Below are 24,828 nucleotides of genomic sequence, written 5' to 3' on the forward strand. Positions count from 1 at the left end.
CAGAACTTTCCAAGGAAGCAGACAACCATGGCTCTAGCCAAGAACACAGTCTTTGCAAGAGCCCAGCTCTAAAGTGACAGAGCCCAAATCCAGCCCAGGCTGGTGGGAGAGAAGCTCTGAGAGCCAGGGGGGATGGGGCCACCCTGCAGAGAGAGCAGGGATGAGAAGTGGTGATGAGACAGTCCCAGCCCTGGGTCCCCTCGGCCCTGGGGCCCTATGGCTTCCTGCCCTCCAAGTCTGCCAACCCCAGGAGGCCATCAACTGCCATGTGACTACATTGGCCCCAGTGAGTTTCTGCCACTTGCAACAAAGAATCCTAAGACAGCATTCTTAACATACATAGGGAAGTTCGGGGGTGAACCATTATCTTGTTTTAGCGACAAGATAATTAGCTTGTTCTTGGATACATTCCTTGGAGATGGCCAAGGAATGAAGAAATGTGTATAACAGTCCTTTGCTAAGACAGAGGGGAATCAGTGAAAAATGGATATAAGTCTTAGGCTGGATACTGATGCTTTTCACTGAAATAAAGTGTTGGGAGAGGGTGTTCCTGGGGGATTATTCAGGCACCGAGATTAACAAGGTTGTCAGATTTTGTGAATAAAAATGGAGGGCCCCTAGTTAAATCTGAATGTGCCCGTAAATACGGAACATTTTTTTAAAGTATAAATTTATCCCACATAATATTTAGAACAATCGACACTAAAAATGTTTTCTTGTTTATCTGAATTCCAAATTTAACGGGGTATCTTGTATTTTTTCTAACAACCGTGTTAGTGAGGCACCTTTGTAAGCAAAACGCTAGTGGAGTTTCTGAAGCTGCCAGATACTACTATTTGTTTTTACCTTAAAAAAAAATCTCTCTTCTAAAATACTGAGTAATACAAGGTGACTCTAAAGTATGGTAGGTTATAAAGAACAGTGGAGAATGAACGCCCTCACACTCACCAGCTACTGGTGTAAGGAGAACACTCCCCATAGCTTGGGGAGTCCCGTCCACCTTCTCCACTGCCCCAGCCTCCCCCATCACCCCCCAGGCTTCTCCATCCCCCCTCGGGTCTTCTCCATCGGCCCCTCAGGCTCCTCCTATCACACATCACCTTAGTGCTGTGTCTACACGCAGTAATACATAAAACACGTGTGCAGTACAAGGAATTGCACAGAGAGACCTGCAGAACCACCATCCAGGCAAGAATGTGATCAGCATCGATCCCCAGAACCTTCCCTCATGGCATTCTGCCTCCTCCTCCTCCAGACAACCACCATCTAGGCTTCTCATGAAAGTCATTTACTTGTTTTCCTTTATAGTCTTATCATCATGGTATATATTCCATCATGTGTATGATTTAATTATGTCTGTCCTCGACACTTACATAAATGGAATCATTTATTTCAAGGGGCCATTCTGTATTTGTGTGGTAGGGTTGTCGTAACAAACTACGACAGGCTGGATGGCTTAACCAAACGACCCCTTAGGTTCTGGAGGCTGGAAATCCCAGATGAGGGTTTGGGCAATTTTGGTTTCTCCTGGGACTGCGCACGGTCACCTCTGGCGGTGGTGTGCCATGTCTTTTTTTCTGTACACATGTCTGGGTGTCTCTTCCTCTTTTTATAAGGACATCAGTCCTATGGGATTAGGGCCCATCCTAACTATCTCAGTTTACTTTAATTCCCTCTCTAAAGGCCCTACTTCCAAATACAGTCACACTTGGGGTGGGGTGTAACACTTCAACATATGAATGGAGGGGGTGGGGGAATTCAATTCAGCCCATAATATATTCTTTTGTGACATTCCCCCACCCCAATATTATATTTGTGGAGTTTGCCCACTCTGCGAGAAACAGTTTAGGATTGTTGTCTAGAATTCCAGTGTACATATCTCAATAATTTTATCCATTTACACTTGGTGGACGTCCAAGTTATTTACAAGTTTTGGTTTTATTAAAAAACAAAACACTGCTTTGTACACGTCTTTCAAAGTGAATCCTCATGCACAAATGTGATATATAAACCCATACGCACCATGGAATATTACTCAGCCATGAGGATGAAATCTTGCCACTCACAAGATTGGGCCTGGAGGGCATTACGCTAAGTGAAATGAGTCAGACAGAGAGACAAATACCCTATGATCTCACTTGTACATGGAATCTGAAAAACTAAACAAACAAGCAACCAAAAATGGGGACAGACTCATAAATACAGGGAATAAACTGGTGGCTGTAGGAAGGGAAAGGGGTGGAGGAGAATTACAAAAGAGCTGAGGGAGATGAAGAGCTACAAGCTGCCACTTATAAAATAAGTAACTCACACGCAATGTGCAGTGTAGGGAATATGGTCAGTAATAGTGTCACAACTTTGCATGGTGACAGGTGGAGCTACAGTTAATGGGGTGACCATTTCATAATGTATATAAATACCAAATCACTATGTTATATACCTGAAACTGATACAATGTTATATGTCACTCATTCTTCAATTTAAAAAAAAGTATTGTCATCAAGTTGTTCATAAGATTCTCTCATTGTTGTAGTATGTTTTTAATGTATACAGCAGCCATGGTTATAACCCCCCATTTCATTCTCGATAGTTGTGTCTGGGCCTTTTATCCTCCTTCACTAGTGTTTAGAGTTTTTCACTAGTGTTTGCAAGTACTGTATTTTCTATTATCCAACTCAGATATTTCATTTGACTCATGAGTTCCTGGGTAATGTACTTGATAACTTGCGAACCTGCCTGAGTTTTCTTCAGGCCCTGGTTTCTAGCTTAATTACACTATGTTCAGCAAACACAGCCACTGTGACTTCAGTCCTCTGACATGTAGTAAAATTGGCCTAATGGCCGCCATCTATCTGATCCACTTTTTGTCGATATCTCATCCGTATTCTGTGGTTAAGGGATGTGGTGTTCTGCATGACCACTGGGCCACATGGTCCAGAATTTCTGTATCATTTTATCTGTGTTTGCCTGTCTACTCCATCAGAGATCCTGAGAAACATGTGGTAAAAGTCACTCACTGTGATTATCTGTTTTTATCAATTTTTGCTTTACAGATTTGGGCACATACAAATTATTAGGCATATGTAAATCCTGCGTAAGTGTTTTTGGGAGTGGGTGGATGTATTTAACCTCTTATCACCACATGTAACTTCTATGTCTGTTAATGCTTTAAAATTTATTTTATCTCATATTAGTATTGCAACCTCATCCTTCTTGGGTGTAATCTCTCTAAGTATCACTTTCCAACTTTTAACATTAAATCTCTTGGAATGCCTACCTGTTATCTGTTAGATATATTGTTTTCATTCAGATCGAAATTATTCTGGTTTAACCAGGCATTTTATCCTTCTGTAATTAGTGGAATGGCTGATGTGTTTTGATGTATATTTATTATTTAATTTTATGTCTTCTACTTGCTCTCAATTTGTAGATTTCTTCTTTCTCCTTTTTAAAAAAAATGATTACTTTTATTTTTTTCTCCTTTTGTCTGGAATTACACATTCTCTCTTCTTTTCTTGATACTCTCGAAATTGCACTAGGCAGGGTTCATCTACTCAAGTTCAAAGCTAACCAAAATATTCATTATCTAAGATTTTATATGAGCTTCAAAACAGTGGACTTGTTACCCTCCATCCTAATGGGAATTATTACTTTTTGACCAAGCAACCTCTCTTCATGTCCTTAACCCCCTAAGAAACCATGATTATTGTTTTATATACACAATATGTGTCTACGTTAACCTATGCCTTCTAACATACAACTTCCACCACGTTCTACTTTTTATCCCTTCCTTAATCTCAGACTTACCATCTGGACTGCCTTCCCTTCTGCTTAAAGTATATCTGTTGGAGTTTCCCTTAATTAAAGTGTCTTGGAGTCAGAATCTCTCAACATTTGTTTTTCTAAAAATACATTTATTTTGTCTTTATAATGTTAAGGCGTTTTGTTGGATCAGAATTACAAGCTGGCAGTATTTGTTCCCCCAAAACCATTGAAGACGTTCGGTTATCTTCCTCCCGTCATTGCTGCTGATACAACAGAAAGTACTTCTGTCATTCCTCTGGATGCATAACTTGAACCTGAAGTCCAGGGTTATGCGATTTTTCTGCTGCCCTTGTCACGAGGGTACTGGTGTTTCACAGCCACAGCGTATCCTGACGCCGGAGACCCTTCCTCTCCTCTCAGGTCCCTATATTTACACGGAGGCCATGCCTCAGAGCCCCTGTCTCTGTTAATAACCACAGGGCACAGGCCCACCCCCTGGACGTTCAAGTTTTTCAACACTAGCTCTTGTTCTCGAATCTGCAGAGCTTTCTTTTTTCAAAGGAGCTTGGCTTCCTATTTAATGGTTGTTCTCCTTCTAGTTTCACTTAAGCACATCTAGGTATTTGTAATAGGGGTGTTCCACATCGATTTTACCAAACACGCTGCTGGAACCAGAAGACTTGGCAGCAGCAATGTCTGTCCCACTGGTATTTAAATTTCTTCAGAGCACTGAAGAATATTAGAAACTTCCCAATTAATTCAATGACACTTATAGAAGCTTGATGCATTAAAAAAAAATTGTACTCACAAAACGGGGCTAAATTCTCCTATGAATAGAGGTTTTTCAAAAATTATTAGTATTTAGGGGTGCTAGGGTGCCTCAGTCAGTTGAGCATCTGACTTCGGTTCAGGTCATGATCTCACAGTTCGTGAGTTCGAGTCCCACATCGGGCTCTGTGCTGACAGCTCAGAGCCTGGAGCCTGCTTCTGATTCTGTGTTTCCCTCTTTCTCTGACCCCCTCCTGCTCATGCTCTATCTCTCTCTGTCTCCTTGTCTCTCTCTCTCAAAAATAAATAAACATTAAAAATAAAAGTTTAGGGGTGCTTGGGTGACTCAGTCAGTTAAGCGTCCGACTTCGGCTCAGGTCATGATCTCATGGTTCATGGGTTTGAGCCCCACATCAGGCTCTGTGCCAACAACTAGCTCAGAGCCTGGAGCCTACTTCAGATTCTGTGTCTCCCTCTTTCTCTGACCCTCCCCTGCTCATGCTCTCTCTCTCTGTCTCTCTCTCTCTCTCAAAACTAAATTAAAAAAATAAAAAATAAAAGTTTAAAAAAAATTGTAATATTTAATCCAGTAACATATTTTATAGTAAAACTCATCATCAAGTAAAATTTATTCCAAGAAAAAAGTATTGTTTAACATTAAGGACCATATCGATACTCTTGTTTAAAAGAGTGATGACTTGAAAATAACTCTAAGATAACATTAATTTTAAAAATCAAGATATCGGGCATCTGGGTGGCTCAGTTAGTTAAGCATCTGATTCTTGATTTCAGTTCAGGTCATGATCTCATGGTTTAATAGGTTCAAGCCCCACCTTGGGCTCTACACTGACTCTACGGAGCCTGCCTGGGATTTTCTCAATCTCTCTCTCTCTTTGTCTCTCTCTCTGTCTCTTTCTCTCTCCATCACTCTCTGCCCCATCCCAGCCCACACTCTCTGTCTCTCTCAAAATAAATAAACTTTAAATATTATAAAAAATTAAAATTAAAATCAAGATAATAACAGACTATGGAGAAGAAATCCATTTTTATACTAAAAAATATGTATCTCTTCGCAGCCCCCTACAGGGCCAGTAAAACCACACACAAAGGCTTATATACCTCATCCCAGTAGCAAGATCACAAGTGACTGTTTTCTCGGTTACACCCTCCTGGACCTTCCATGTTCTCTGCGATAAGGTCAGTATTACCTGTCAGAAAACACCTGTACAGTAAAGATCCAGTCTCTCTTGTCAACAACGTGGATCTAAGCCCTCAATCCAGCAGCAGGAGCTCCTCAGGATGGTATGTCTCTTCTAAAAAGTTTCCTCTAACAATTTTCAAAAAAGGACCTTCAAAAACAGTACCGTCACACCCAGACTCCCTGCTCTTTGGCCGAGCCGTTTTATTGCTCAAATTCTTGGCTCACAGCATCTACCAAATTAAATGCTTCCATTTAAATACTAGCTTCATTCTGGGGGTGCCTGGCTGGCTCAGCTAGAAGAGTATGAGAATCTTAATCTCAGGGTTGTAAGTTCAAACCCCACATGGAGAGTAGAAATTATTTAAATGAATAAAAGTTTTAAATAAATAAATAAATACACACTAACTTCATTCCGTTCCCTGCAGTCGGACTTCCCCATCAAAAACAACCCAGAGTCCTTTATTTTTTCCCCCATCTCTGTAACCTTGAAGCCCCCGCGCACAACTTGGTATTGAATTCAGTGATAATTTGTCATTTTTCCTGGCGACTATTTGCACATTAATCCAAAAGCAGCTTATACACACCAAATGCACACACGTTTTCCTTGTTTTCCTATATTTTATGTTTTTCATTTATTTTATATCTCCATTACCAGCACTTTCCATAATTCAATACAAAGATCGACAGAACAGGTGGTAGACCTGGCTCGTTGGGTATTAGTGAAGAAACAGCACTCTTGAGGGGGGAAAATATGAAAAACTCCCAGCCCAATTTTTGGCTCTCCGCTATAGCAGGACAATCAGCAAAAATAGAATATAAAAGACAAGTACACCACAAAACTCTGTGTGCATTCAGTGAAAGGAAAGCAATACTAACTGAAACAATTAAAATGCTAACTATTCAGTCTACTTCCCTCCCTCCTTTCTTTCCTCTTTTCTTTCTTTAATTTTTTTATTTCTTTTTAAATTTTTTAATGTTTCATTTATTTCTGAGAGAGAGAGAGACAACGTGAGCAGGGGAGGGTCAGAGAGAGAGGGAGACACAGAATCTGAAGCAGCTCCAGGCTCTAAGCTGTCAGCACAGAGCCCGATGCGGGGCTCGAACTCATGAACTGTGAGATCATGACCTGAGCTGAAGCCGGATGCTTAACCCACTGAGCCACCCAGGCACCCCTTTTACCACTTTTCTAATGAAGGCCTAATTATCACTATTTTGCAAACGGAATAACTGAGGAAGAAAGGCTGAGTGGCCGAGCAGCCGACATGCAATTTGCTGGGATGACGTGCAAATACTGCCAAACTGTAGGCTCACACTGGCACTATGAGCCTAGCACACACTGGATTCCCTAGACTGTAAATGAGACCAAAAATCAATGCAATTATTGAGAGGAATAAATCATGCTTTGTGATGGAAGCCCATCTCCCGAAAGTTAACCAAAGGGATGAATATTACTTAATTAGTTCACATGCTTCCTAACATTTTTTTTAATGTTTTTTTTTTTTTTTTATTTCTAGGAGAGAGAGAGAGACAGCGTGAACAGGGGAGGGTCAGAGAGAGGGAGTCACAGACTGAAACAGGCTCCAGGCTCTGAGCTGGCAGTCAGCACAGAGCCCGAAAAGGGGCTCGAACCCACGAACCGCGAGATCATGACCTAAGCGAAAGTCAGATGCTTAACCGACTAAGCCACCCAGGCGCCCCTAGTTCACATGCTTCCTAAAGAAAATAGAAACCCACTGGCAGAGAAGGAAGGCCACAGAAGAAACATGTGTGAGTAGCTTACTTCACATAGCCTGTATTAGGATCTCTCTGTAGGGTCTGGTCCTCATTTGGCCCCTGACAAGGTCATTTAACAATCCTCCTTCCTCAACAGTACTGCGTTTGGGGTTAGGAAACCCGTGTGGTCTGTCCTTTCAATCATTCGCTAGATATACCCCTGGAACGATCATCCAACTCTCTGCATCGTAGTTTATCCATATTCGAGATGGGGACATAATATCTACATTAATGACCTCACAGAGTCGGTTGTGAGGATGGCCCGTACGAAGGAGCTTTTTAAATTACCAGACTTCGTAGATTAGAGACAGTGCTGAGAGGATGGTAGCGGGGAGGAGAGAGGGTACGTTTAATCCCCCCTGCTCTCTCCCGCCAAAGTGGAGATGGCAGTGGACTTCAGCTCGCAGCGGCAAGGGGAAGCTTGTGTGAGCGCCACTCTTCCAAGAACTGCCACCAATGCTGAATAAATTCCCAACAAAGAGCCCAGGAAAGGCATTCAAGGCACCCGACACAGCCGCAGCCTGAGGATCTCGGGCCCCGGAAGAAGCTCAGTGGCCTCAGATCTGTCGCCTTCGCTGGGAAACAAGTAAGAATCTGTGGTCCCACATGCTCAGTGTCTGACGGGCCACCTGCAGCCCACGCACGTGACAATCGTGACTCCTGAGGGCACCCCACGCAAGTCACAGAAGCCCCTGGGCAGGAAAGAGGTGCGTGAGGTCATGGGAGAACTGTGTCTCTGCAACATTCATACCCACCGTAGCCTCAGAATGTGACCTTATTTGGAAACCACGTCTTTGCAGTTGGAATTAGGTAGATGAAGACGGTCATAGTGGGGAGGGCGGGCCCTAGACCCAAGTGTCCTTATAAGAAGAGGTCGCAGACACACAGGGTGAGGCAGCATGGAGATGGGGACCGAATCCTGGGGGAGGTCTCCAGAGCCCAGACTCCCCACTGCCTCCCCACGCCAGAGGCTAGGAGGAGGCACAGAGCCTTCCGTCCGCCCTGCCCCACCTGGAGTGAGTTGTTACTGGAAGTCCAGGAAAATCACAGACATGGTGTGGGCTCCAGAGCGGGGCTGGGGCTGCAGGCTGGCGGCCAACAGATTCTCAAAATGGCCCGAGGGTCATGCGGAGCGTGTCACGCCGCCAGTGAGAAATCTACAGTGGTTCCCGGCGGCTCCACCCGCCCCTCCCCAGGGCCCAGCCTGTTCCTTGGCCAGTTTGGTTCACTTCCTGGTGTCCAAAACCAGGTGCCCATTTCCGCCAACTGCTGGTGTCATGGGATTTGTCTATACCACCTTTCTGCCATCTCCGTGATTCCAAACTGACCACTTCCCAGACCATCTTACAGCTCATTGCATTCTCCCTGCGCTTAAACAACTACTCTGATTTTACACAGGAAGACGCCGAACCTCAGACGAGCTCAGCCAGCTGGGGGGAACCAGGGGCCACAATGCCATCCCGGACCCCCTGCCTTCACCCTCTCTGCTTCTGTAAGGTCGCACTACCACCGTCCCCTTTGCATTTCTGTCTCCTTCGTGGTGAAAATATTTTGTTGTTTTTTTTTAGATTATTTATTTTGAGAGCAAACAGGAGCAGGGGAGCAGGGAAGGGGCAGAGAGAGAGGAAGAGAGAATCCCACACAGAGTCCATGCTGTACACACAGAGCCCCATGCAGAGCTGAATCTCATGAACTTGAGTTCATGGCCTGAGCTGATTGGACGCTTGGGACGCCTGGGTGGCTCAGTCAGTCGAGCGTCCGATGACTTCAGCTCAGGTCATGATCCTGTGGTTCATGAGTTCAAGCTCCACGTCAGGCTCTGTGCTCACAGCTCAGAACCTAGAGCCTGCTTCTAATTCTGTATTTCCCTCTCTCTCTCTCTGCCCCTCCCCCATCTCAAAAATAAATAAACATTAAAAAAAAAAAAGAATTGGACACTTACCCAGCTGAGCCACCCAGGCACCCAGAAAACATCTTTTCTTCAGCAAGTTGTTTTCTGGGGAGCAGAGCAATCACTGAACTCCTGTCTCTTCCTGGATCAGAGGGGGGGAATTAGATCTATGATGCCAGCCACATGGCTTTATGATGCAAAATTGTATTTGATTGCTAGTGATTCATTTGTTATGGCAAAACTGACGCTCTTGTGTACTTCTGACTTGTCACTGGACTTGTACAATATTATGAATTTAGACATTGACCCTCATATCTACTAGGGCTCCCTCACCCTAACGGCTTGTTTAGATTTAGAAATCGATTATTTTGGTAGTTGGAGTTGTACTAATAAACCTTCCACATTGAGTGAAAATGAGCTTGCCATGATCTCATCATGAAGGCCGTGCCCGGTGGACGGGACTGAGTACAGCGTGCAACATGCAATCACGTGTTGTCATGGAGAAGCTGGGCGCTTGATTTCTGATTTATAACAATTTCATAGCCTGCTATTTGCACCATTTATATTGGTCCTGGCAGTTAAACAGAAAGCCATAATTTACAGAGGGAAGATTTAGAGTTTCTAACCTTTTCTGTTTGGGAAAAGGTGATTGCTGGCTCTAAATTCAGACCACGATTCCCGTCAAAGCTAGGTCTGCAGCTTTTACTTGGGTTTAAGCCCATCGAAGCCAACTACTGGAGGAAGTTACATGTATTGCCAACTATCATTCTTTCTCTTCCTCCACCTTTTTCCAAATGTGTCCACTGACCATTTACTTTGGTTACTATTCACTGGTCTCAACCCTTTGAGTCCCGGAGTGTGTGAGGTCCCTGAGGCGAGTTTTGCTCTGCAAAATCAAATACTTATTGTCATGTTGGGCTATGTGTTACATCTATTTCCCTGTTCATTTATTGGTATTCTTGGAGAGAGTCTGTTTTGACTTTAACTTTGATAATACTTAAATGTTGTCTTTTGTTCGCATAAGCTATTCTTGAATCACTCTGTTCAAAACAACAACAAAATACTTTACAAAGATTATTGAGCACATGCCAGGCCCAGGGCTCACCACTGAATGCTTGAGGGCACAAAGATTTACAAATATAACCCCTGCCTTTGAGTAACTCACAGTCTAGTGAGAAAGCAAGCATATAAGGCAAGAATTCAAATTCAGTAGGTGTCAGCCACAGTAGGCTCCGCTGCAGACAACATGACTTACTAAAGTAGGAATTCTCTAGCTGTCCAGAGTGGATGTGGTGGATTTGCCACCAAAGATTCAACCTACGAAGGGATTCGACCTACTTCCAGCTCGCCACCCCATAATCTCTAGGGTGCCTCCCTGATCCTCATGTTCCAAAAGAGTGGCTAGGGTTCCAGCAATCCTACGTACATTCCAGTGAGAAGGATGGATGAAGGACTATGAAGAAATCACAAAGGGGACACACAAGTTGTCTATTAAGTAAAGTTCCTAGAAGCTGTCGGTCAGCACATCTGCTTACATTTCATTGGCCAGAACTCAGTGATATGATCACACTTGTGAGATACAGTCTTACTTATCAGCAGCCACTGGCCCCGATATACAATGAAGGGTTCTATTTCTATTAAACACACACACTCACACACACAGAGAGACAATGAGGGGCAACCAGTTGGTTGAACTGCATGAAACTGCTGATATTTGACAGTTTTTGATCTATAAAAAAGTCAATTACACATGTTATTTTACGAACGGTCTTTGCCACATGGCGTGGCTCAGAACTGTGCATATGGAGAGGGGTAGTGAAGACGCAGTAAACTCAGAGGGATGTGAAGGAGGCTCCCAAGAGGCTGTGATGTTCTGGTTCATTCGAAAAGATGAGTTCTATTCGCTAGAAGGGGGAGAGGAGTGTGTAGTCCAGCCATGGGGCCAGATTTCCCAATTCATCAACTAGATGCTTGAGCCCCGATGTGCATTTGGACTGCTTGCAGTTTAGGGCGCACGGTAAGAAGTAGCTGGAAGATTTAGGGGACCTGCCCAGAGGTTTTGTAGATGCCACGCCACAGGTGGGAACTTGGTCCTGTAGTCCGTAAAGATGCAGAGTTAGGTAAATTTTTTAGAAAGGTAACGCGCAAGGGGATGATGAATGAAATCTACACCTGCACTATTTTTTTTAACTCCCAGAAAGGATCTGTTTAGATACTGGTAAGTGGCGAGTAACTAAATATACATGCAGGCTGCAGTTGCTGCTTTATCCTGGGCCTATTTCCTACTCCTCTTTTACCAGAGGATGAAGGACACAGAGAGGGATGACCACTGTCCCCTTCCTGCCTTCAGGGGTGACATCCAGCCTGGCAATAGGGGCCATCTGCACACAGAAGATCTGAGCAAACAAGGCGCTGAGCCCAGGTGACATATCACGAGAGGGGAATTGCTACACGCCAGGCAAGCTCTCCACAGTCTGAACGGGCAGCTCAGCCTGAGAGAAGGCGGACACTTCTGGGTACAAGGGCTTCCCGCCCCTCTCCGCCGCTCTGCATGTGACATGCTGGGCCCCAAGCGTCTTCCTCATGGGAATGGAGAGTAGGATGTGGCTGCCGTGCTCTGAGCCTGTCCCCGGCTCCCAGAACAGCCCGGTCATGGTTGCCGTGGCAACCTGCCCCGGCCCTGGTGGCACCCTGACGGGTCCACTGGAGCTGCAGTGTCTGATCCAGTCAGTCCTCCCCCCTTGCTGTGATCTGCAGGACTCGGTGTCTGTGTAGACACGCCATCGTGCTTGGGCCACTCAGTGTCCTCACTCACCCCTGGTGGTCTGTTTCTACCAGTTCCCACCAGAAAAGGCTCTATCACAAAAAGCAGACACTATTCTCTGATCTCAGCCTCCTTTGACCCCATCAGTCCATTTGCCCTTCTTCTCCGCATATCGTCTCTCTCCTCTGCGCTTCCCCACTTTCCCAGCTTATGAGCTCTTGTCGATAAACCTCAGCTGCTGTTTCCAAATAGCCTCAGTCTTGCCCATTTCCATCCATCGAGTCTGCCTAGAAGCGGGAGGGGGTGTGACTCAAAACCTCCGCCCTGTCTGTACCGGCACCAACAGACTGGGACTGCCGGGGCACCTCACACAGCCTCGTGCTTCCGCGCCACTGGGAATCGGTGGCCATGACCCTGACTGGACACCAGGCGCCTGATGCCCGCCCACCAGGTTTCGTCAGCGGGCAGCACTGTCCCGCCTGCACCACACCACCGACATCGACTGTCCCTGCCCGGCAGCGGCGACCCGCCGGCCTGCAGTTGTCCTGGTGAAATACAAGCCTGACTTGTTTGAGACCTTTCCGGGCCTTCCCCACGTGGCTAACTCCTGGCAAGTGTGGTCTGGCTGCCATCTTCCTACAGGACCTCGGGCCCGACTCCTGCCCTGCCTCCCCTCTTTCTATCTGCATTGAGCAGTCATGGATTTTTTTTAACTATCCTGAAACTGAGCTTCACGGCGTTTCGGGTCCGAGACCGGCACCCGCTGTGCTTCCTCGTGCTCTCTCTCTGCCAGCCCCCTACCGCCATCGCCCAGCTAGCCCCCTCCGGCGCTCAGATGGCCACAGGGGGCCCCCTCCCAGGGAGGGCTTTCTCTGGCCACCCTGGCCAGCTTAGGGACCTCGGGACACTGCGTTTATCACGGTTCAAATTGCACATTTGATCTCTCTTCTCTCCACTGTCCCTTAAGCATTCCAGCTGCGGGAGTGTGTGCCTGTGTGCTCCCCGCCCGGGCCGGCGGCTGGCAGCGCCCAGGTGGAAGGAAGCAAGACCACAGAGCAGCAGGATGTTGTCAGGGGCCAGCACGACCTCAAGGCCAATTTCCAAAACTGTGCGATGACCCTCAGGAATTCCTTGATGGCCTGTCCTCCATGCCAGCTGATTCTGTTTTGGATACAGCTCCTCCTCGCGAGAGAAGGTGGGAAGTAAGAAAGAGGAAAGAAACGGACAGGAGGGGTCACGTAGGTGAAGGCTCCTGCTGACTGTTTCCTGCGTTTCTCTGAAGCCGACAGCCACCGACGGCCACGGTCCTCGTGGATTGTAGTGGCGCCAGGCACTCACTCCAGAGGGGTGACGGCAACCACCGGCCCCAGGGCCACACTAGCAATGAAAAGCGGTTCTCTATGAAAGGTTTGCAGAGTTAACGGGCTCGTGGACCGAAACTGGAAGGCTAGCACAGATCTCGAACTTGCGGGACTCACGGGCGTGTCTTGCGTCCCAGCCACGCCCACAGGGGATACACCCTGTGGTGTAGTTCCTGCCTCATTTGATTTGCTAGGAAGAGAGAGTGAATAAGCTGACACAGTTATGTGGTGCTCGCCGTGCACTTACACTTGTGGCACCAACCCGTTTCCCCAGGAATTCGGGCCAATTGTCCCACACACAAGCTTTCGTAGCTTATTTAAGAGAGAGGAAATGTTCCAGGTGGATCACCAAAGCCCATTTCCTGACAGAATAAAGGAAGGAGAGTTCCGGGTTGCAAGTCCCTAACTCGAGGAGGTCCTGCACATTCTAGAATGTTGATTCACTATCATCTATCTGATTTGCTTAGGCTTTTCTAGACCATGCTCTCTCCCAGTTGTTCTTTTTTTTAACTTGCATTTTGAAACTTGCATTTAGACCGTGGCCGTATCTACATGGGACATCTAAACTGCACCTTGGTGCCAGCCACCTGCTCACGAGAGGTCTCCCCACCATCCAGCGGGCAAATCAATCTTGCAGTCCCCCGCATCCGTCAGAGGAGTGGCCAAGGACGGATCAGCCGAGCTGCAGTCCAATTTCATTTGCAGGCAGGGAGACCTGATGCCGTTTGTAGAGGCAATTAGGTCTGGCATAAACCATATTTAGCGTTTCATCATATTGAACAGCTAAATGCCACTTACCTCACTGCAGCTGCGTGAGAACATACACATAGAGAGATGAGGCCTTTGGAATAAACAGGAAAAAAACATTGGACCAGTAAAGGCTGTTACTTTAAATGCTCTTGGTCTCCCTGGTCAGAGATTAACTCAAGTCTGTCACCTGCTCTGCAGAACACTCCGTGAGTGCTTTTAAAGAGAAAGCCATCTCCTCCTTATTAATATTTGATAGCATTGGAAAATAGTGGGTTATTTTGCTCTCCTCGAAGGAATTATATATTTAGAGTGTTGTAAATATCTGTGGTTTTAAGCGGTTCTCTGCCTTGTAAACAAATGCACCAGCCGTCATTTATTCCCAAGGCCATAAACCGTGTGTCTTTTTCTAGTGACAGTCCCCAGGACTGCTCCTGCCCAAGGCTGCTGTCTCCGCACCCGTGGATGGCGGCTGCTTTTCCTTGCAGGGTGCACCCCTCTGTCACTGCTTTCTGCCATCTGTTTACCTGCAGGACAGCCTATGCCTGGGTCAGGAACACACTGACCCCACTGCCTTCCTGCCCTCTCAGGCCAGCTTCGCCCAGTGCCCAATCTAAATGGGGAAGAAGGAAGTGATGTGGACCCAACTATGCCCCCCCTCCCAAGTCACCTGTTGAAGCCCTAACCCTTCTTGCAACTATATTTGGAGACAGGGCACTTTAGGAGGCAGCCAAGGATAGAAGAGCTGCATGGATGAGGATCTAATCCAGTAGAACTGGATTCTCCCAGAAGAGACCTCTGGAGGTTGCATGCACAGGGAAAAGGCCAAGGAGATTGAGCAGGGAGTCGGCAAGCCAGGAGGAGGGTCCTCGACACACAGCGACCCCGACGCACCTGGTCCCACACTCCAGCTTGTAGGACTCTGAGAACTCGGATTTCTCTTGTCTGAGATCCCCAGTCCCAGTGTTGTGTTACGGCACCAAGCTGACTAATACACATGCCTACTTACCACTCACCCCAACAGCCAGCACATGAAGTTTCTGCTCTTCTCTCTTTTTGCTTTAAATTTTTTTAATGTTTATTGTTTTTTTTTCGAGACGGAGCACAAGTGGGAGAGGAGCAGAAAGAGAGAAAAGGAGACACAGAATCCAAAATAGGCTCCAGGCTCTGAGCTGTCAGCACAGAGCCAGACACAGCTCGAACCCACGAACCTTGAGATCCTGACCTGAGCCGAAGTCAGAGGCATAACTGACTGAGCCACCCAGGAGCCCCTCTGCTCTTCTCTCTTTCAATCACCACTGTGGCTGCTAAACGCCCTTCTGAGCCACTGAGAACCAGAGGTCACAACAAGCACGCACCGCACCTGACCACTGTGTACAGATGCTGTTTTGTATCGTCATAAAATATACACCACAGAACGTTTACCATTTTAACAGTTTTTCAGTGTTCGGTTCAGCGGCACTAAGTGCATTGTCATCGGCCACCCATCACCGCCACACGTCTCTGGAAGGTTTCCGTCATCCGCGGCTGGAACACTGGCCCCATTAAACCCTAACTCGCCCCCTGCCTCTCCTCCAGCCCCTGGTGACCTCTATGCTACTTGCTGTCTCTATGAATTTGGTGACTTCAGGGACCTCCTATAAATGGAATCATATGATATTTGTCTTTTTGTGTCTGGCTTATTTCATTTGGCAGAACATCTTCAAGTTTCATCCCTATTGTAACACGTATCAGAATGTCCTTTTTTAAAGCTGAATAATATCCCATATTTTGTTTATCCATTCAGCAAATCGCTTGTATTTGTTAACTCTCTTCTCATATTCTGAGGACTTCTTTGCTAGGCTATTTTTCTCTTGTTCCTTAAAATCTGCTATCATCTACCGCAGAGGTTCTCAACATTGGGGCAATTTTGCACACCCCCTTTCCCCACGGGGGCCATCTGGGAATGTCTGGCGGCTTTCTCGTTGTCAAAATGGAGGGGGGTACTATGGCGTCAGGTGGATAGAGACCGGGGGTTGCTACACAGGACAGCCCCACAACAGAGAAGGATCCAGCCCAGACTGTCATGATGCAGGGTTGAGAAATCCTATCTAGAAGATCCCTATTTTAAATGCGGTTATCTAGTGCCTCACCGTACGTGTTTCTTTGCTTCACGATGCCACGGACCACGCCAGCCCAGAAGCAGCGCGCCTCCCCCATCCAGCTTCCCTCCTCTTGTTCTGGTCCCTGCTTTCCGCCCCACAGCCGACCTGCGCACCTGTGCTTCCTCAACAACCTGCCGCTCTCCATGCCCCTGCTGATAACCCTGAACTTCAAAATTGGTCCAGATGAGACTCAATGGTAAGCTACTTCAATGTCACAGACTTCCTTCCCATCTGAGCCTCAGCCACGTCCACGGGGCAGGATCGGCCTTCGGGGCATCTTCACTGGTTTCCTTCTTGCCCTGTAGTTGGACTCCACAGCCTTGTTCCCACCAAGCTGCCTGGGCTCACAGTAGGTGTACATATTCTCTACCCTTAACAAGCCCTTATTGCTGCACCCCTATGATTTTCTCCGGGTTTCTTGCCTACCTTGTTTTCCCCCAACTCATAATCTGTGATGACCTTCCCCACCATGTTTCCTCTCCTCACGTACTGAGCCCTCCAGATCCCTTCGACATAAATGATTTCACCTCTATTTACAGAACAGGTCAAGAGGCATGAGAGCTTCACTCTATCTTCCTCTTCCCCCTTTCTAAATAAGTGCTTCCTTTGTCCCCCTTTCCAGCCTTTACAAATGCAGGGACTGGTTTCTCTGTCCTCACACACAGAGCAGAAGTTCTCACGCTTTTCATCGCCAAATCGCTCAATGATTACTACTTATTCTTCCCCAAATCTAGCTGCAGGCTTGCAGGATTACTTATAATTGTTGACTTCTCGGCTAGCATAGTCTCGTTTCTGTCTCCATCACCAGAGAGGGATTGCACCGGTGAGCCTAAGTGAGTTCCTCACGCCTGTGTTCCGTGTTTTCTGCATTCACTGTGACCTCTCAAGACCATTTGACATAACAGCAATATTTCCACTTAAATTTGGGCTATTTATTTGACTTTTGTGACTTTAAAATAACTTGGTTTAATTGCAACCCTCTTTGGCTTTTACTTCTCTCTTTATTGGCTTTGCTTCCTCTCCCTCCCTCCCTCGACTTCTACTTAAATATTAACAGTTCTCTAAACTCACTTTTTTATCTCTTACTGACTTGTTCACTGACAAAACCGCCCACTAGCAACCTCTCTCACTGTAAGGCATCAAGGAAAAGTCCCACTTTTATTATATTGTGGAATTAAATTCAATGTACCGATGTTCAGTGTCCCTTCTGCTTCCCCATCTGTGCTGGTGGTGCCCTCATTCCCTGCCTCTGTCCTTCACACAAGCAGCTCTCCAGGCCCTTTGACACCCCTTTTCTTGTTCTTCGGGGCCAGGAGGCCCCCAGCCCTTTCCCCATTCTTTTTTTTTTTCTTTTTCTCTTTCATTTCTCTTACTTCCTTTTCTGTCCCTTTATGATCTCCCGTGCCCAGGGCTTTCTCCCTCATGGTACATTTAACTCCTCTTAACTAGATTCCTTGCTACCATTTTTTACTTTCTAATACATTTTATACAATAGCAAGTTTAATGCTCTTAATGCCCTGCTTTATACCTCTATTCCTTGGCCTCGCCTGGCTAGCTATGGGGCACTAGGTGGACAAAAGCTGAGCTACAGCCCCAGGTGCAGACAGAGGATTCCTTATGTCTAAGCATCCAGCTATGGAAGCGTAATCAAGACAAGACTTGACCATTCTAGCGATAGGCTTGTGGAAACGTGAATCTGGAGAGGTGAGTGGCAACCAGGAGATTGTCTGAAGATGGTCAAGGATGTGTGCGGTGTGTATGCCCTCCACACAAAAGCCAGGAACTGCTCTTGACAGGCAGTGGCTGCCTGGTGGGACCAGGGGCGGACCATGTCTGTATCCCTGGAAACCAGCGGGTTCAAGCAGGTGGGCAGTAAGCTTTGGGGAGTTACTGCAGCAGGCGTTGAAAGTTGATTCATGGACAGATTGGGGCTTGTTGGCAGAAAGCCCAAACCCTGGAGAGGCTGGGCTATACTGGGATAGCCTGGAAACACCAAGTGTAACACACTTCAGAAACATGTTTGCCAACCTCCTAGCCGGAGCTAGAACAAGACTGGATGACGAGTAAATGAACTACTGAATTAGAACTGCCTCCGCTCCCCGCTGCCAATACTGACTGCCATCACTGGACAGCTGTCATCTTTTGGAGAGAAGAAGGAAACCAAAACCCATCAAAACTCTTCAGCTTCTATTCCACTTCTATAGGATAATATCCAAATCCCTTAGCATTTCAAATGGAACTCCCACCTCCGTTGCAGAATGTAGACTCATTCCTCTTTTTAATCTAGGATCCCACCTCTAACTTCATAGATGCCCCATGTTTTAGATAATCCGCTAAGCCGTCATATATATAATTTAACTTCTCCACAATCCTCACTCTCTCTGACCTATCCCAACGCCTTCCGCCATTAAAGTCAACTCCCAGATCTCTTCCCCAGCAAGGACTTCCTTGGGCAAACATGGCCCCATCCTGGCTCCCTCACCCTTCAAAGCCACTGTCTAATTTATTTCTCAATTAAACATGCATGTCTTATATTAAGGTAATCATCTGCCTGTTGTTTTGAGCTTATCTTTAACTTCTCGTGTGACTATGTCTGCCTTTCCCCGTTAGAAAGGAAGGTCCTTGAGACCAGAAAACCGACCTCTCGTTTGCCTTTGTTTCCCCACGGCTCTCAGAATAGCGTTGTTTACTTAGCAAGTGATTGCTAAATATTTGATTTAATTGTCACTATTTCCTCTAAAGCCCAAGAGCGAAGACCGTTTTCCTGGCTTCGGGTTTTAGCCATGCATTTTGTGAGTTACCCTCATTTCATTACTCTTCTCATAAAAGCGTTTGCCATAGTAACAGAATTTCCTGGTGACGCTCAATCTTTAGTAATAAGCGCAGATGCAGATTTCTTGGCGGAAGCTAGAATGCATACACTGACAATTAAAAAGCCAATATGTTGGGGAAATATACCAAATGATTATTTTTCTTTTGTTTTTCCTCTGAGTCTTTATTTAAAGGCCGTTTCCAAAAGATAAATATTGTCACTCATTTAACTGTGTGTTTCAAATTGCTTGAGGTTTTGGGCTTTGCTTTTTATGAGAGAGATATATATTTATACACAAATCCAAGAGCTTTGAACAATCGAATCGAGTAGGTCTGGCAAGAATATCCTAAGATTGATGTAAATTTATTTTTCCTTCCTTCAAGATGAGAAGGCCAGGGTGGAACGGGGCACAGGATGAGAGGGAATCATAGGCAGAAGACAGATGAAGGCTACATTTTAAAAAGTACAATAAAATGCTTGTGAGAATTAGAGTACCCTGTCATGCTTCTGCCCCCCAAACTCCCGGGGGACTGGGTAATTGTGGACTGGCAGACTTGCATAGGTAAGCCAGGCGGCAGTCACGGCGCTCGGTGAAAGAGTCTAGGAAGGTGCCTGGTCTCTGCGGGCAGGCAGCCCCTTTTTGCAGAAGGACCTCCCTAGTGTGCTGGGGTTTACTTTCCTCCCCACCCCGTGAGCCTGCCCGACCCGCTCTCCGCAGCGTGGCTTCCAAGGCACCTCAAGAAGGGCACCCCATCCCACGGGCTTGCTTTCAAGCCCCTGCAAGGTCAGACAAGCCAAGTAGCTTGGACTGTCCCTCAAGAAAGCATGACTTCCAGAGGTGAGACTTCCTGGGGGGACTTACTTATAAGAGGCAGCCCGTGTTCCTTTTGGCTTTTCAAAATCAGCAGAGCTCCTTGCTGGTGGAGAAAAACAAGAACATATTGGCAGGTTGATTTCTTTTCACATACTGATTTCCATCATAAACAAAAAAGTCGGTGCCGTTCAGAGGCAGAGACAAGGCAGGGTACAGTTGGCTGCATTTCAGCCTCCTGTGTCCAGAGCACAGGTCATGCTCAGAAAGGACATGGTGTGACCAAGGCGGGGGGGGGAGGGGCTGAGACCCCACATTTCTCTCCCATGTCATTATTTCTCACGTTGACACTGAAATTCATGTTCACATTGAAAAATTCACATTTTTCACATCACTGGTCCTTTTTTGTCACCTCTTCACTTTGTTGAATTGATTTAGGCTTTCTTTCTCCTCCAGCCACTCATTTTTGTTAGTTTCCGGGTCTTTGCAAACTCAGGTTTTGCACATTGGGGACATCATTTGTCCACATGAGCTAGTCTGGGGGAGAAACCCGCAAAGCGACGTCGTGCCGAAACAAGAATGTGGTTGTTCTGTGCCCACGTCCCTCCCCCCACACGCCCACCTGCGTGTCCACGTCAGGGGCTTTCACAGCTGACTGTACAATCAGAGCAACGAATTCAAATCATGTGATGGGTTCCCACAAGCACCAAAACAGTAGTTTTCTCTGTTTGCCTCTTGGGATCCAGTGGTTTTGATTAGGCAACAGCTGTTTACACGTCAGCGTATCCAACTCAAGTCGCTGTAAATGAGTCTGATCAGCCCTTCCAGGTCAGAAAATCAGAAGACCCTTAATCCTCTGGCATTTCCAGGTTTTGCTCTACGTGGAAAATGACTACCTCCAGAGGACAGGTGTCCTGTGATGGCTTCTGTGTCACCCAGCATGGGAACTGAGACCCCGCACCTCACGGAATGCCTCAGCCCTCAAACGTTCCCATCTTTTTTAAGAGGACGATTTCACAAAGATATTTAAAATAACTGTAAAGGTGACATGTTTTGCTTAACTTCCTTTTATATCATCAATAAATTTCTGGAGAAAATCAATGTATCGGGAACTATATATTTTCTTTGTTGCCTCCACATGGAAGAATATCAATTGTGATGAAAGTTGAAACATGTGGGTAGCCGTCAGCCTGAGCACGGGAGGGTCCCTGGTCAGGCCTCATCCTGGGATGGGACTGACGCACAGGGAAGCAGGTGTTGGGGTGCAGCGAGTGGATCCTTCAAATCCCCCCAAAACAGGCGTCTGATAATGTTGCCCAAGTTCCTTGAGGCACTATGAGAACTGTAAGACACCAAACAGGAAATAAAATTAAATCAACTGTGTTACGTGAAATGTCAGGGAAGAAAGGAGCAAGCCCCACCTGGAAAGCTCCCCCAGGAGTGAGGGGGCTGGTGGGGCACAGGCCCCCACCCATCTGAAGTGGGGCGGGGACCCAGGGGCCACAGAAGTAATAATGAACAAGAGTAGGTCTGGCTCCGGCAGTGATGGAGGGACGCACGGACGTTCTCAGGACCTGAGGGACCTGGGGTCAAGGTCAGCGCCACCTTCTTCGGGACCCGGGGCCGAAGCCAGCGCCACCTTCTGCGGGACCCGGGGCCGAGGCCAGCGCCACCTTCTGCGGGACCCGGGGCCGAGGCCAGCGCCACCTTCTGCGGGACCCGGGGCCGAGGCCAGCGCCACCTTCTGCGGGACCCGGGGCCGAGGCCAGCGCCACCTTCTGCGGGACCCGGGGCCGAGGCCAGCGCTACCCCTGCAGTCCAGCCCCATCCCCACCCCTCTCTCCACTGCTACCACCTTCCTGCCACCAGCTTCATGTTGGGCTGTCCCCATCTCTGGCCCACCCACCCCTCCATGGCCCCTGGACAGCACCCCTGGGCCCCGCTGGAACCTCTACAGCCACCACGTCCCTGCTGTCCTCGGAGCCGCCACCGAGCGTGGACACCTTTTTAAATGGAAACCCCGTTACAGGACCGCACTACCTGCAGATCCTACCTGCTCCCCTCTGCCTGTTGAGTGAAACTCAAACTCTTCCCCGTGGCGCCCGGCCCGGCCGAGCTGCTGGCTGGGCCCTTCTTTTCCTGGGCTGCCTGCCAGCCACACAGTATTCTCGCGTGGTCCCCTGGGCTGGAAGTCCAAAGTCACGGTGTCAGCAGAGCCACGCCCTCCCGCTTCCTCCCGAGTCTGGTGGTGGCAGGGAGCCCTGGGTGTCCCGGTGTGTGGCACTCGGAGGCCCATGGCTGCTTCCCTTCCGAGTGTGTGTGTGTGTGTGTGTGTGTGTGTGTGGTGTTCCTGCTTCTTACAGGAGGCCAGTCACTGGCCAGGGCCCATCCTCACCCACCTGGTCTTACCCTGATGACCTCGGCAGTGACCCTATCTCCAAATAAGGCCACATTCTCAGGTTCCAGAGGCACACGTGTTCCTAGGAAAGTGTTCAAACAGCAGAGCTCCCCTTCCCCACAGTCTCAGAGTCGCATGCAAACCCTCCTCCCCGTCCTGGGGTGCACTGGACCCCTCTCAGTCCCCACTGCCACTGTCCCCTTCAGTATGTTTGTAGCCCCCTCCGTCTGGGGTGCTGGCTCCTTCTCATTGCTCAGGTGTTGACTGAAATGGCCCTTCCTCAGAGAAGACGTCCCCGTCACCTATTTAAGTGGGTCCTTCTGGTTTTTAACTGATATTTGACTTGTTATTTACTCTCCTTTTTCCAACTGGAATGTCATCTCCTTGGAAGTAGACCGGGGTCTGTCTCGTCAGGCAGCGGGCTCAGAGCCAGAGGGGAGGAGCTCGCCTATGTAAGCCGCTACCATCTTTGTCTCCTGCTCAGTCCATTGTGATGTCACCACAGCCTCTCGAGTGGCCACCCCCTGCATCAGTGACCTTCAGACGTTTCCTATCACTGCCCCTTTCAGAGTCTTTCAGACATTTCTTTCTTAATCTCTTCCCATAAAATTTTTATGTCCCAGACATACCATAGACACGTGAGTCTGGCAGCCATTTGAAGGCGCACAGACAGCTGTCCCCGCCAAGGGCTTGGGGCCCGCCAAGGAGCTGCGTTCACCTCCTGATGGGGACATCGCGCTGCTGAGAACACATTTCCGGGAATTCCATGACTCTCCCGCCCTGTTTTTAAGAAGAGATGCCTGGAGAAGGAGCGGTAAAAATCCTTTCTGCGATCTCTTACTATATGGCCATCCTGACCCTAGAACTCTGAGATGCGTGTGCGCTGCCCTGAGTGTAGAAATGACAGTTTCTTTCCACGGAGGACTGGACGGTTTGAGAGGTGCTGGCCTCCGCGTTTCCCTTTGAGGTCACCAGGGACTGAGCGAGGGAGGCGACAGGGCAGGAAGTGTGATGTTGAATGGAGGCCAGGTGACAAGTGCCGCCAGGAGTCCGCATGGTAGGTGGGAAGGGCACGCGCTGCCCGGGGCGTTGAGAGACTATTCAAACGTCTTCAGGGTTACGAGTAGTAAAGAGAATACACATCATTTTCTATCAGGAACAGAAGGCTGAGGTGCCTGAGCTCCAGCACCACGAGGAGGGGCTTGGCCTTCTGCAGGAGGAAGCAGGTCCCACTTGGCTGCTTCCCCCAGAGGACGCCAGACGCCAGCCGGCCCGGCGAAGCCTACCTTCGGTGCATGCCTCTCAAGTAGGCATTTGGCACCAGCGAGCGCCAGTGGGCCAGATGCCAGTCCGGCAGATGGCTGTAGCGACAAGCATATGTCCGGTAACAGGTACAGGTGCGGCCTCGGAGCGTTAATCAGAGCCCACAGCCTCTTGCGCGGGCCAGACCCAGCCCTCGAAGCTCCCCTTGCATGAGGCTCATGCGCCCCGCAGGGCTGGAGAAAGGCTCAGCCTTGAGTTTCCCACCCTTCCCTGACCCAAGACAGCCCTTCCCAGCACGTGCCCTGTGCAGGTGCACGCTCTCAGGCAGGTGCACGCGCCCAGGCAGGTATACGTGCCCAGGCAGGTGCACGCACGCAATGCAGCTGCACGTGCCCAGGCAGGTATACGCGCCAAGGCAAGTGAACGTGCCCAGGCAGGTGCAGGCGCCCAGGCAGGTGCAGGCTCCCAGGCAGGAGCACACACCCAGGCAGGTATACGCATCCCAGCAGGTGCAGTCGGCCTTCCTCCGCATCGGGTCTGCTCCCTGGGGGAGTGGGGGACACACGCCCTCAGACGCTCCCTGCCATGAAGGGGGCTCTGGACCTGGACTGTCTCACCTTTCCAGGCCTCTCCCATCATGGGGACGCAGCCTGGCCCATGTGCCAAATTGGCTTCTTTAGGCCCCGATCATCGATTGTATTTACTCTCTAGGAAGATGAGCGGATCTCACACGACTGTTGTAAGAGCAGGCTTTCCTTCCTTCGTGGATTGGCGAAAACCCAGCGATCAGGGCCGCCCCTCCTGGCCCTCGGTCAGAAGAAAGAGCATGGACCGAACCCTCGAAGGCCAGCGCAGGGGGGACCCTGCCCCCCAGAGGCCCTGCCTTCAGCAGCAGCCTCGCTCTCTTTTCTACTGGTGGTCACACCGGTCAGTGGGAAGGTGACCCGCAGCGCTTGCTGGGGGACGAAGGAGCGGATGAAACCCCAACCCCCTGTGTTATCCCTAGTGACCTCAAGGCCTGACAGTTTGTAACTTTTTTTTTTTTTTTTTACGAGAAATAGAAGAGGCCGTGCTGACAAAACGCAAGAGTTGGGCACGAAGATCTATACTTTCTGTGTTCTCACTGCCGC

The 24,828-nt window shown here is 48.3% G+C and overlaps 2 long non-coding RNA genes across 2 annotated transcripts; one reads left to right on the forward strand and one right to left on the reverse strand.

Annotated features, from left to right (window-relative positions):
• Positions 1-19,572: 19,572 nt before the first annotated feature.
• Positions 19,573-22,217, reverse strand: LOC120228363. The gene is made up of 2 exons (XR_005527475.1): positions 22,091-22,217; positions 19,573-21,379 (listed from the first exon to the last, which is right to left on the reverse strand). It is a non-coding gene; the product is annotated as an uncharacterized LOC120228363 (long non-coding RNA).
• A 780-nt stretch (positions 22,218-22,997) lies between these two features.
• LOC120228366 lies at positions 22,998-24,773 on the forward strand. Its single transcript, XR_005527477.1, has 3 exons — positions 22,998-23,249; positions 23,592-23,826; positions 24,410-24,773. It is a non-coding gene; the product is annotated as an uncharacterized LOC120228366 (long non-coding RNA).
• The last annotated feature ends 55 nt before the right edge of the window (positions 24,774-24,828 follow it).

Source organism: Hyaena hyaena, unplaced genomic scaffold (assembly GCF_003009895.1).
Source record: "Hyaena hyaena isolate Hyena2069 unplaced genomic scaffold, ASM300989v1 scaffold_22, whole genome shotgun sequence".
In the NCBI taxonomy this organism is placed as follows: domain Eukaryota; kingdom Metazoa; phylum Chordata; class Mammalia; order Carnivora; family Hyaenidae; genus Hyaena; species Hyaena hyaena.